The sequence below is a fragment of the Ambystoma mexicanum genome, chromosome 3p (assembly GCF_040938575.1).
Source record: "Ambystoma mexicanum isolate Mex_15411 chromosome 3p, UKY_AmexF1_1, whole genome shotgun sequence".
Taxonomy (NCBI): Eukaryota; Metazoa; Chordata; class Amphibia; order Caudata; family Ambystomatidae; genus Ambystoma; species Ambystoma mexicanum.
This window is the reverse complement of record NC_090925.1, coordinates 546689416-546702392: the sequence shown is the minus strand read 5'-3', so window position 1 is coordinate 546702392 and position 12977 is coordinate 546689416. Positions and strand designations below refer to the sequence as shown.

At 46.5% G+C, this 12977-nt stretch overlaps 1 protein-coding gene across 2 annotated transcripts in view; it reads left to right on the top strand.

The window, feature by feature from the left end:
- The window catches only part of STAU1 (staufen double-stranded RNA binding protein 1), a 1155286-nt gene that overhangs the window by 684512 nt on the left and 457797 nt on the right, over positions 1–12977 (top strand). The window lies entirely within an intron of this gene.

Below are 12977 nucleotides of genomic sequence, written 5' to 3'. Positions count from 1 at the left end.
GTTCCTATTCGCAACATCTGTGATGCAGCCACCTGGGCTTCAGTACATACATTTGTACGTCACTATTCCCTCGATTCCATCCGAGGACAGGATCTGGCCTTTGGCAAGGCGGTCCTTTGCTCTGCTATTTGATTGGCTATTCTAAATTTTGATTCTAAATTCTTTCCCTCCTCCTTGCTCTGGTACTGCTTTGGGAGTCTGTCATAGATATGGAATACGTCGGAGGACCCAATCCCCTCGAAGAACAAGTTACTTTCTTACCTGGTAACGTTCTTTCGATGGGATGGTCCGACGACGTATTCCATATTGCTCCCACCCTGCCTTCCCCGCTGCAGAATTTCTTTTGCGATTGCAGCTTACGTTCCGCAAGGCTTTGTGTCTGACTGGCAGTTGACTAATGTCACACGTTCTGGGGGAAAAAACTACAACTGAGGCTACGGGCGTCGTGCGTCCTACTTATCACATTGGATGACGTCGGACGTCGGAGGAGGTCCTCGACGACGGCGCATCGACGTCATCGACGCAGACGCCGAAAAAATCTTCCGAAGCAGAACAGCTGTGGTGATTACATGTCATAGATATGGAATACGTCGTCGGACCATCCCATCGAAAGAACGTTACCAGGTAAGAAAGTAACTTCTTCTTAAGTGTCTTCACTAAATGCCATGCATCTTACTAGTTACCTGTATTACAACGGTTATTGAATTGTATGCTTTTTTCTTCTTCTCCTAACAGTGAATGAATATGTCTGGTTTATAGTTAATGTGACAATACTTTCCTACAGGTTTTACTTGCTTAGTGTATATTTTAAAGGCCTAATCATTGTATATTTGTGTCTAACTGGAATTATTGGTGATGGTCTATGTGGGCTCATTGGAGTCTCTCTCTCAGCCCTACTGAGACTAAGCATTGCCTCTGTGCTACCTTACCTTGATTGGGTTTGGCTAGATCTATGTCTCTCTGTTTACCATAATAGATTAGCCTCTTAACAGTGAAGTAATACGGAAATGGAAAAAGAACTTGGCAAAGAGTATTTTTGCAGCAGAGCAAATCGTCTTGTCTGGGCCAGTCAGGGTAATTCTTTGCATTTTATTTTAAGATCCAGTGTGCTTATCGCCTAGTTTTGGTCTATATATTTTGGGACCTATGGGTGGGTCCAGGTTGCTGCTAGGTAGTTAGAAGGGGGTCATGCTGTTGGTGGTCTTTAAACTGGGCCTGGCCCCCACGAGGCTGGCCCTAAGAATGTTGGGTGAGGGGAGGGGGAAGCAAGCATCTTCAAAAAGAGATTTCTGTGACTGCTTGTAACCGAAAATACATGCAGTTATAGTCTGTGGGGTGGGCCAGAAATATTTGTATTTAAGGGGTGCTGGGTGGTGTTGAGGGGCTTAGTATCAGCATAAAAATGTTTGTAGACCACTAATCTAAACTGCCTGTTTCTGCTACTCTTCGAAATATTTGATGTGGGCATCTGTTTATTCTACAATCTGCTGTTCCCACTTGCGTAAAGTCTCCATGCAAACTTCTGCGGCATCATATCTGATAAGGGGTTAGTTTAAAACTCCAGCGGGGTGGTGGAAGGTAGGCTTGTTGACATATGAATGTTTTCCTCTGGGCTACACAGACAATCTTACTTTAACGAGGTAGCAAGTTTAGAACGCATAGGAGAGAACTAAACGGGTGAATAACAAGGTATGTAATCTGTAGGGGGTACAATTAAATAAGAATACAAATATCAGTAAAGGGTTGTGTTGCCACTGGCCGACATGTTCATGATTTGTTTTAGGTGTGGACCCCACCAATCCTCGAGTGAAGTGTGCAAAGTTGTAGCAATCTGCTGTGGAAGCTGGCAGCCCACTCTCTAGTGCTACCTCCTTGAAAGAAGGCCCATTAAGGATCTCGACTTTTAAAACTGTTAAAATGTTCATAATTTATTGTTTCTTTTTCTGGTTCTAAAACTATGCCTCCTTTGCCCGGACTCAAAAATAATACGCTCTGCAGTTTGTAACACATTGCTGAGAGGGAGTGCGTTTCAGTGGCGCCTGCACTTTTCTGAAGAATGAATAGCTTAAGAGCTTGATGTCCTGTAGATATGCTTGACTGCTTTCCTTCGTAGGTTGCAAGAAAACGTTCAACACGCTGTGCTAAACATTACATGGCAATAAGCCAGCTGAGTCAACAAGCCAATCGGGCCCTCCCAAACTGCGAGCCAGTAGTGGCTTCTAGCATGGTGGAGAGCCCGGCAGGGAGATAACAATCCCTTGGACGAGAAAGGTGTAAATTAACCTTGTATTTTGACAAGGCAAATAAATAGCCTCTTGTCTTCTCTGCACCCCTCCTCCTATAACTTTACCGGCCGAAGGCCCAACAGAGACAATATACTCAACTAGGAATGGCTCTTTAGTTGAAAGGTAATTTAAGTGGTTCAATAGTGCATCTTCTGGCAACAATGTTGGCCTTGCTGCGCATGGCTGTGTAAGAAAGGCGGGTAAGGGTAGTTGGTCACATAGTAGGAGAGGCAGATGTGGAAATCCTGTAAGGATGATGGGTGCAGGTGAAAGGTACTGGTTCCCTGTGTGCCGATATAAAAACTGTTTTTTTTGCTGGGAATGGACGAGCACAGGTTAGCCATAAGGGCAGCCTCTGGGTGAAAAGCATTGATTGAGAGAGTGGTTGATATAAGATGGGTAGGAGTCTGTTAAGTACATTATATCTGGTGGGCTGCCTGAATGGAGTGAGTGAGTGAGTGAAGTGTACGTGTGCAAGAATTTTAGTCAAGAATTTGTTATTTGTGGTCAGAGAGGGGGGTGGTTGGATGGGGAGATGTTACGATGGATTTCCAAAACCAACCCTGGGAGTGAGTTTGGGGAGGCCAACCTGTTTTGATGTGGTGATCCCCATCTTTAAGAAGGGATGTAGAAAGTTTCCTACAAACGGTCTGCTTTCACTGATTGACATTACGGGCAAGCTTTTAAAAAGCTTTGCAAGAATGGGTTGAGGAGAGTCGTGGTTGTCCACACCTCATAATATTCTGTTACTAGACTCACTAGTTGGTAATGTAAGGCGTAAAGGGGCATTGCCAGTGTGTGTCCTTTACGATTGATATGGAAGAAATTGCAGACATTTGGTATTCCTCCATGTCTGTTGGAGGCACTAGAGTATGTTAAACTGGACTGTGTGGGAGCCAGCACAGAAGAGACATATACTAAGGGGGTGAAGCAGGTATGTGTGCTGGCTCCCCTACTGTTTAACATCTACATAGCTGATCTTCCCATCATTTGGAGGGCGTCAACTTTAGTCCACTGAAGTTGGGTGGTGAGCATATATGGTGGTTGTCCTACGCAGATGACATTGTAATATTCGACCATACGTTTGTGGGTCTGTGTAGGGCAGCCACTGAATTGTACAAATTTGCAAATACCAACAAATTGGTTGTCAACATTGAGAAAACAAAACTGGTTTGTTATGGGAAAGGCTGGAGTGCAGCTCCTTTGTTCATAGGCAATGGAGAGATTGAAAGGGTAACATCGTACAGGTATCTAGCTGTGGAATATGGAGATGGAAAGTACACTGAACTAAAGACTAATAGAAAGCAGAGGGCCATTGTTCCGACCGTATTAAGAAATGTGCCACTGACACTGCTGGGTATAGCTATGCGGGTATAAACATTTTATAAAAATGTTGTCCCTGCTAAAACCTATGGTCTGGAGGCATTGGATATGTGGTGTTTTCAATGGCTTCAGTCAATAGAAGGGCGATTTTGGAAATCAGTGTTGGGTTTCGCAAGCTAGATCCCTATGGAAATGATTTGCTTGGAGTTTGGCTTGATGTCATTGGAAGCAGTGGTATGGAAAAATAGAGGTATTATATACATCAAGGCTATGCACAAAACAAATAGTTTACTTGAAATGGGAAAATAAATGGGAAAACAACGGAAGGGATCGAGTTTGGTAGGGTGGGCAAAGTCAGTAATTGAACTATTTGTGAAAACAGATTGGTTCCCTGACTGGTCCCAAGAATACTTTGCACTGAAAGTGGAATTTGAACAAAAACTGACATACTGGAACTGGGCTGATAACTATACTCATATGGAATCCCTGAGAAGATAACACTCGCATAACCTGCTGCAATATAAATAGTTCAAACCTCAAATGTATTTAAAGAAAGGCCTGGCTGTGCAAGTAGGCAGATTTTCCTTGTTACTAAGATTTGACCATTTACCTACGTTGACCACTCTTAGACCAATTAAGGGTGTTCCTCATGCACTTCGATTATGTCGTATTTGTAAAGTTTCTTGTGCACAAGAAAGTGCACATTGTGTGTTGACTGTATGCATTAAGATGTGAGGAATACAGGTGAGATTCTTGGGTCCATTTGTAAGTAATACCATGAAATTAGTACTGACACCTTTTGGAGGTATTATATTAATTCTGGAAATAGCCCGTTTGCCCTATTCAATGTATGGAAAGCTGTAAGTGAAATTTTAAATGAATTTTAGGCAGATGTGTATCCTGGTCAAAATGTGTACATATATTTTATGATGTAATTTCCGATTGTAATGAAGTATGTGAAATAGTTCTTGGCACTAATAGCACATTATATTAAATAAAATAAAGGATTTGGTGTACTGGTAGAAACTGAGAGCTCACCAAACACAGTCGATGTAAGATAGCAGAGTGTTTGGCAGAATCCTGTGCAGTTCCCTTGGGGAACACTGCAAAAAGATTAAGACTACAGGTGTAAGCAGTAAACCCAATTGGTAGCAGCCTGCACCACCCAGATTTACCTGGTAGCTACGGCTGAGCAATCAGACTTCTTTCAAGATGAGTAGGGCAGTATACAGAGGATACACAGTAGGGCTAAAAACACAGTGGAACAAACAAACACTGACCGGAGCTTGGTATCAAAAGTATATAATTATTTATTTAAAACACACTTTAAGAAATACACTAAGCACTATGAATCAAAGCAAGTTCAAGCACAATCAGAAAAGGTATACACATCTCCCTTAATAATTATTAGACAAGTCTAAGTCAAAACACCACTATTTGTAAAACAGATGCAAGCACTTAACTTGGATGGCACTCCAATAATTAAGTTGGAGAGAGGCAAAAAAGACAGGTCATGGAAATTAAACAGTACCCAACACTTTTCTAAGTTCACAGTAAGTTAGTGAAGGCAGAGTCTACTGTAGAGCCAAAGTTCATAGGCCAGGGCCACTTTAAATGGAGCAAGGCGAAATGTGCCCAAGATCACACAGTTTAACAATGCACTCAAGTCTTTGTAAAATGTTCAAAAGAGGTTGGTTTGATACGAAAGGTAAAGTTAGAAGGTCTGGGGGCCAACCCAGTTGGAAAGCCAAGGATTTAAGGGTCACCTTTAGCGATCCGAAGAAAGGAAGGCCAGGTGGAACACAGTACGTTTAAAAGTGAGGAAGCTCCAGCGGTGGCAGTTGTTCCTGGCAGCGGGTGCAGTTCGTGGGTTCGACCAGGGAAGGAGAAGATCTCGTCGAGGAAGAAACGTGGAGTCGTTGCACTGCCCAGGGATGAGACCAGCCGCGGAGTTTGTTCGGTTAAAAGGTACGTTCCTTTTATTCACGGTACCAGTGGACTGAAGCTTGGCTATCCGGCTGCCGGGTGCTTGGCACTGGCGATTCGACCAAGGGCCGTCCTGGAATGGCGAATATCGAACTGGTTGATCCCACCAGCTCAGGGGGAGAAGACTCTTACAGCAGAAGATTTTCTCTTGTTGTCGGGGAAGTGGTGAGGTCGTTGCAGCAGGGCTCCACCGGTGGTGGGGTTGTTGCAGATGGTTCAGCTTCTCCCCTCTTCGGATTTCTTGGGTCCCGTGGCGACTTCTGAAGTTCCAGTCCCAAAAGCCCTGCTTTTATGCAGAAAAACTCCCATTCAAACAGCCTAGCTGTCACTCATGCATGCTAGGTGGTGAGCCGGGCGGCTCACCACTGGGCCAATCAGAACAGAGTGCGACTTGGGTTGCTAAGGCAACGCAGTCCAGGGTGCCAAGTCCCCCACCCACACATCCTGTGAATCCCAGACAGAGTGGCACCAGTTGGAGAGCTTCTGTGGAGAAGCCCGCCAAAAAGTGGAACAAAAGGCCCGACCTTGGTTTGAAGTTACAGAGACGGACACATACACCATTTTGTAGAAGAGTTCTGGCGAAAAGACCCAACTGGTGATATTATATTAAATAAATAACCCAGCTGTATCTTTACAAAGCACCAAAAAGTGGTGCGTTTAAAATGAATGGGAAAATCCCATAGAGAATACTCCGGTGGAATATTTCGCATGGTAACCACTGCCACCAGCCAGAAACTCGACAATGGGGGACTGGATAGTGCCTCCTTGGAAACAGACCCAGGGGCAATCAAATTAACCCCTTCCAGTACTTCCACAATATGATGGTTTGTACTGGTTCGGTTCACAATTTTGAACTAGTAAAGCCAGTGGTGACTTTACATGCCCTGGGAGACAGTAGTCAGTCCCAGGGTATGGAGTCTATGTTTGAGGGTCACTATGACACCCCTGTGTTACTGCACTGAGGGTGCTGTGTAACACATGTACCAAAAACAGATGATACCCTATGAAGTATGAAGACCCCATAGCCCATAAGCACATACTAAGTTAAAGACATACCTCAAATCATGCTTAAGAGTGGGAGGAAAAGAGTCTCACTCTTAGCAGGAGAAAAGAAAATCCAGCAAAGCTGCTGGGGGACTCTATAGCTTTGGGGAATCAGCCTTTTAAGAGAATTCTCCCTAACACAGAGCTGCAAGGCTTGGCCTCAAGAGAGCTGTGAAGAGTGGTCTTGGACTGCAATGAGTTCCCAAAGACCACAAATAATTCAATCTATAACTAAAAGTACAAAATATATAATGATTTAAGCCTTTAAAATACACACTAAGCAAGTAAAATTTGTAGACCAATGTTGTCAAACTATAAAACAAATATATACATTCACCCTTTGGAGAAGAAAGTAAGTATATGATTCAATAACCATTGAGAACAGGAAAGTACTCGGATGCATGAAATTCAGTGAAGACACTTGAGAATAACCAGAGAACACTTTCCCAACCACTTAATGAGTCCAACCCTAAGATGGTTTGGGGCCATGTGCCATAAAGTAATCGGTTCCGAAGTTATACTTTTCAGGTAGGTTTACTTAGAGATTGGACTATGACAGTAGTTATTATTCAAAAGTCAAAAAGTTGTAAAGTTCAGGTAAGTAAACCCACTCAACCCCAGACACTAGGATATGCTTAGGCAGGGATCCTTGACCAGGCCTCCACGACCAAAGTTGGGAAAGAGTTATTTAGGGACAGGACCTTACGCCCATGTAACACTATGGGGAACAGGGGCTGGGGAAAAATTATGCCAACTTATTCCACTGACTGGAGAAATCAGAAACCACTACTGAGGGGTGGGTGGCCGGGGGTGGGTGCAGGGTGCTGCTGAGCAGCTAGCGAAATAGCGGCCTGAGTGAAGTTCCGGGCTATATCCGTCTCAATAGATATCCTGCCGTGGGCAAGCGTACCGAATTCCGTTACAAGATTCCAGCTGCAGAAGGTGTCTAGCACAAGTGGACCGAAAACCATATTGATCCATGTTCTGGTGGCGGAGGTAGAATCCCAAGAAGGAGTGACGACTCGACAAGGCAGCTGGGCCCAGCAGACGTCTCTGCATGATGTGGAGAGCCAGCCACCTTTGCCTGTTGTGGCGCCGGCCCACCAGAGAGACAAACTGAAGGCCCCAGAGGCCCGTACTGGAACCGCCCCCTGGTGAAACGTGTCCCCCCTGACAGCCGGTGAGGCTGGGAAGCGGAAGACGTGAGGGATGAGCAGGACCAGTGTCCTGCCTTGACAGGGCTGATTGCTGGCAGCAGAGCTCTGCTCCGGCAAGTGACGTGACAGCCATGTCCTAATACTGGGGGCTAGGGTGGCATACATTGGAGTGGAGGATCTGCCCCCCCACTCCCTCTTCATGTTCTGGTGGCGGGGAGCGGCCGACCTACCACATTGTGGTAACATTTACTGCTGGCTGACGAGCGCCCCCCCCCCCGTCTGGGCACATGGAGCAGCTGTGCCTGCCATGCATGGGGACTGAGTAAGGCGCCCTGTGACACGTTGGAGGGTAGCGACACTGATCGCTTTTTGGGGTGGGGTGCACACTTCTCTGGGTGGCCCCAGGCTGTGGGCACCTTTGGAACAGTAACTTGGAAACACGGGAGGAGCTGGTGGGCTCCTGTGCTGCTGCTCAATATTGAGGGGCCATCGCATCGGTTGGCTGTGCCCAGCGGGGAGTGTGGCAGCGTGCGGGGCGCCGGAACACCATCATTGGCCCTTATGATGACTTTCTGAGAGGTGTCCTGTACTCCTTATTCCTGGGATCCGTATGGGACTGGCCTGAGACCCAAGGATTTGAACCCAAAGAGTACTGCTGTAAGCATTCTGGCAGATACAAAATCACAGTGGAAGTCCATCCCCGAGGTACGGCAAGGAATGCTGGGTGCTCCTGTGATACTGGTCCTGTTGCCCTAATTGCTAGTTGGTGTTTACACTCTATTGAGAGGGGGTGCGTAGCTCTTGACACCCCTGGACATCTTGAAGTGTGCTGGTGATTCGGGAGGCTGGCAGGGCGCATGAAGACACACTAGAGATGGCCTGGGGATGCTCCGACATTGGGTGTCAACATGACAAAGAGGGAAGGAAAGAAACAGGGTCCCATGGATTCCTTTACTAACAACCTTGTGAGCACCCCTAGAGCAGATGACCCAAGGCAGAGTGGGAGCCCAGGAATATTATCTGCAGACACTCGTGAAGACCAGCTGATGACGGCCATGCAGAATGGCTTTATGTCCATGAATGTTTAACTGGACGACATAGTGGCAACTATAGACTTGTTGAAATCCAAATTGGAGAAGCAAAGTGGCTGAGACCAGGATCGCAGAAGTGGAGGACGGGTTGGGGCAGCATGATCGAGCTATAGCGACCCTACAGTCAGAATGACAAGGATCCGGGGTAAATGTGATGCATTGCGTTCACGACACAATAATGTGCGCATACTTGTAGTACCCTAGGCAGCATGCAAGGGGCCTATGGAGCCCTTTGTAGAAAATGTAGTGAAGATCATGTTTGATGCAGCAACGTTTTCTCCACATTTCCTGATTTCATGCGCACACCATAGTCTTGCCCCGATCCCTAATCCGGGTGCTCCTCCGTACATACTTATCGCAAAGTTGCTCAATTACAGAGACCACATTCTGAAACTGTCTATGGAGCAGGGCACGCTCCGTTATGAGGTTAGCAACATCCATATTTATCCAGACTTTGCTACTGGGGTCCAGATGCAACAAAGATCATATGACCCGGTTAAGAGATTGCCCTTAGCCAGGCGGGTACCGTATGCTCTAATATTTCCAGCCAAGCTGCGGATAAAACATAGGGGTTGTTAGGGAGAATTCTCTTATATGGCTAATTTCCCAAACCTAGTGAGTCCCCCAGCATCTTTGCTGGATTTTTGGGGATTGTTTTTTTCTCCTGCTAAGAGTGAGACTCTTTTCCTCCCACTCTTAGGCATGATTTGATGTAAGTCTTTGACTTTTTGTGTGCTTATGGGCTATGGGGTATTTTTCTCCATAGGGTATCATCTGTTTTGTATGTGTGTTACACAGCACCCTCAGTGCAGTAACGCAGGGGTGTCATAGTGACCCCCAAACATAGACTCCATGTTTGATTTTAAACGCACCACTTTTTGCTGCAATGTTAAGATACCGCCGGTTTATTTAATTAATATAAAATCACCGGTCTTTTCGCCAGAACTCAATTCTAAAATGGCGTTCGTGTCCGTCTCTATAACTCTAACCAAGGGCCCTTTGTTCCACTTTTTGGCGGGCTTCTCCACAGAAGCCCTCCAAATGGTGCCACTCTGTCTGGGTTCCACAGGATGTGTGGGTGGGGGTTTTGGCACCCTGGACTGAGTTGCCTCAAGCCGCATTCTGTTCTGATTGTCCCAGTGGTGAGCCGCACGGCTCACCACTTTGCATGTATGAGTGACAGCTAGGCTGTTGAATGGGGGGTTTTCTGCATAAAAGCAGGGCTTTTGGGACTGGAACTTCAGACGTCACCACGGGACCTAAGAAATCCAAAGAGGGGAGAAGCTGAGCCATCTGCAACGACGACGCCACCGGTGGAGCCCTGCTGCAACGACTCACCACTTCCCCAACGACAAGAGAAGATCTTCTGCTGAACGAGTCTTCTTCCTCTGAGCTGGTAGGATCAACCAGTTCGACTTTCGCCTTCAAGGACGTCCCTTGGTCGAATCGCCAGTGCCAAGCACCCCGGCGGCCGGATAGCCAAGCTTCACCACTTTGACCGCGAATAAAAGGAACGTACCTTTTAACCGACGAACTCCGCGGCTGGTTTCATCCCTGAGCAGTGCAACAACTCCACGGTTTCTTCCTCGACGAGATCACCTCTTCCCCTGGTCGAATCTACGAACCGCTACCACTGCCAGGAACAACTGCCACTGCTGGAGCTTCCTCACTCTTTAAGGTACTGTGTTCCTCCTGGCCTCCCTTTCTTCGAATCGCTAAAGGTGACCCTTAAATCCTTGGCTTTTCAACTGGGTTGGCCCCCAGACCTTCTAACTTCATCTTTCTTGTTGAACCAACCTCCTTTTTTGAACATTTCTGCAAAGACTTTTAGTGCAATTAAACTGTCTGATCTTGGGCACATTCCGTCTTGCTCCATTTAAAGTGGCCATGCCTATGAACTTTGGCTCTACAGTAGACTCTGCCTTTCTTAACTTGCTGTGATCTTAGAAAAGTATTGGGAACTGTTTTATTTTTATGACCTGCCTTTTTCTCCCCCTTGTAACAAATATTGGAGTACCATCTATGTTACGCGCTCACCTCTGTTGTGACAAAGTGGTGTGCTAACTTAGACTTGTCTAATACTCATTAAGGGAGGTGTATATACTTTGCCTGACTGTGTTTTAACTTGCTTTTGATTGAGTGCTTGTGTATTTCATAAAGTGTGTTTTAAATAAATAATTATATACTTTTGATACAAAGCTCTGGTCAGAGTTTGTTTGCTCTACTTTGTTTTTAGTCCTATTGTGTATACTCTACATACTGCCCTACTCATCTTGAGAGAAGGCTGACTGCTCAGCCACAGCTACCAGGTAAATCTGGGTGGTGCAGGCTGCTACCAATTGGGTTTACTGCTTACTCCTGTAGTCTTAATCTTCTTGCAGTGGTCCCCAAGGGAACTGCACAGGATTCTGCCTAACGGGGGTCGCGCACACTTTTTTGAAAATCCGGCAGAGGCCGTTGCCTATTTGAATGCATCGATACTGCTACCGCCGTGGGAACAACTGTAGCCCTCACCTGGGTGTAGAGCAGCACTGGACGATCCGGGAGTGTGAGCTGGTCCTCCTCAAGGTTGAACACATATGGTTATAATGTTAATAAAATGGCACACAGAACTAATATAGGTGTGAGTCTGGGTACCAGGCAACTTGGGAGCCCCCATACGGCTGCTGTTCGCAGCGCACCCCAGGATATTTTCACTGGTGTTATGGGGATACATCATCAAGTTGGGGATGATGCTAAGGAAGGTGTGGGTGGTCATCAAGTTGGGGGTGATATGGGGAGGAATGGAGCTGACGGGATGATGGTTAAGTACAAGGAGTTAGAGGGGGGAGGGTGGGAGTTATGATTAAAAGGTTGGCAGATGTGTTTCGCAGGGTACTGGCAGACGTAGCGATCCCGAAATGTTAACGGAGATGGCATGTCTGAGACATAAGCTCTGTGCGGAGATATGGGTGACAGTGTGAAATTTTTGTCCTGGAACGTCTGTGGTTTTAATAATGTCATCTAGGCGAGGAAGGTGCTTTCATTCTTAGACAGTCACCGACCTAGAGTAGTAATGCTACAGGAAACACATGCCCAAGGGCCGCTGAACTTGGGGTTTGCACCCAAGTGGGGTGAGCAGAGGTATTACACAGAATACTCACCACAAGCCAGGGGGTGCTTATTTTAATACACCAGGCATTATGTTTCCAGAAAGGGAAAAGGAGCATTGACCTGCAGGGCCGATATGTGATTGTGTGGGGGAGGTTATCCAGCATAACGGTGGTACTAGTTATATGGTCCCAATGTGGATGACCCTGGATTCTATGGGGATGTGTCCGAAATACTCATGAGGGGGGGGGGGGGTAAACACCACGATAATATGGGCAGGAGACTTTAACGCAGTCCTGGACTGGTCCAAAACTACTCGGTGAGTAATGTCCGGGGCTGCGCGCATAGTCATCCAGTTTATGTCCCAGATGGAGTTGTTGGACGTCTGGAGGGCCCGCAATTCGTGGGTGGCGGAATATACGTACTACTCTGCGGTCCATGATGCGCAATCTAGGATAGATTATTGGTTGTTAACAGCTACATGGGCAACGCAGGTACGGGACGACTATTCATCCAAGGACACTTTCCGACCACTCTCCGATCGATTTATTGTTGACATAGCAGGGCCCAGTTGCGCCACGACCGCAGTGGAGAATGCCCCTCTATGCTGCTGCATACAGATTTACGTTAATCACTGCAGGAAAAAATAGAGGGCTTCTTTATTAGGAATGAAGGGTCAGTGTCTCATTCTGCCAAAATGTGGGAAACCTTCAAGGTATGGCTTCGGGGGGAATTGATGTATACGACCACTGCAGTGCTGAGGGAGGTTCGGTGCGATTTGCATGAGATTAAGATAAGTTTAAGACGACTTTAGAACGAATATGGTACAACACATGATAGGGCTCTGCTGAGCTTAATCAAAGGGAATCTATTGAAGGTCCAGAACTTGGCAGACAAGGAGGTCCATTGTATCGCCTGACCCTCCCAGGCTCGTAGGTACGGAGAGGCTGACTGGCCAGGACATTTTTTGGCGGGTGTAGTACGGGGTGGGAAAGGTGCGC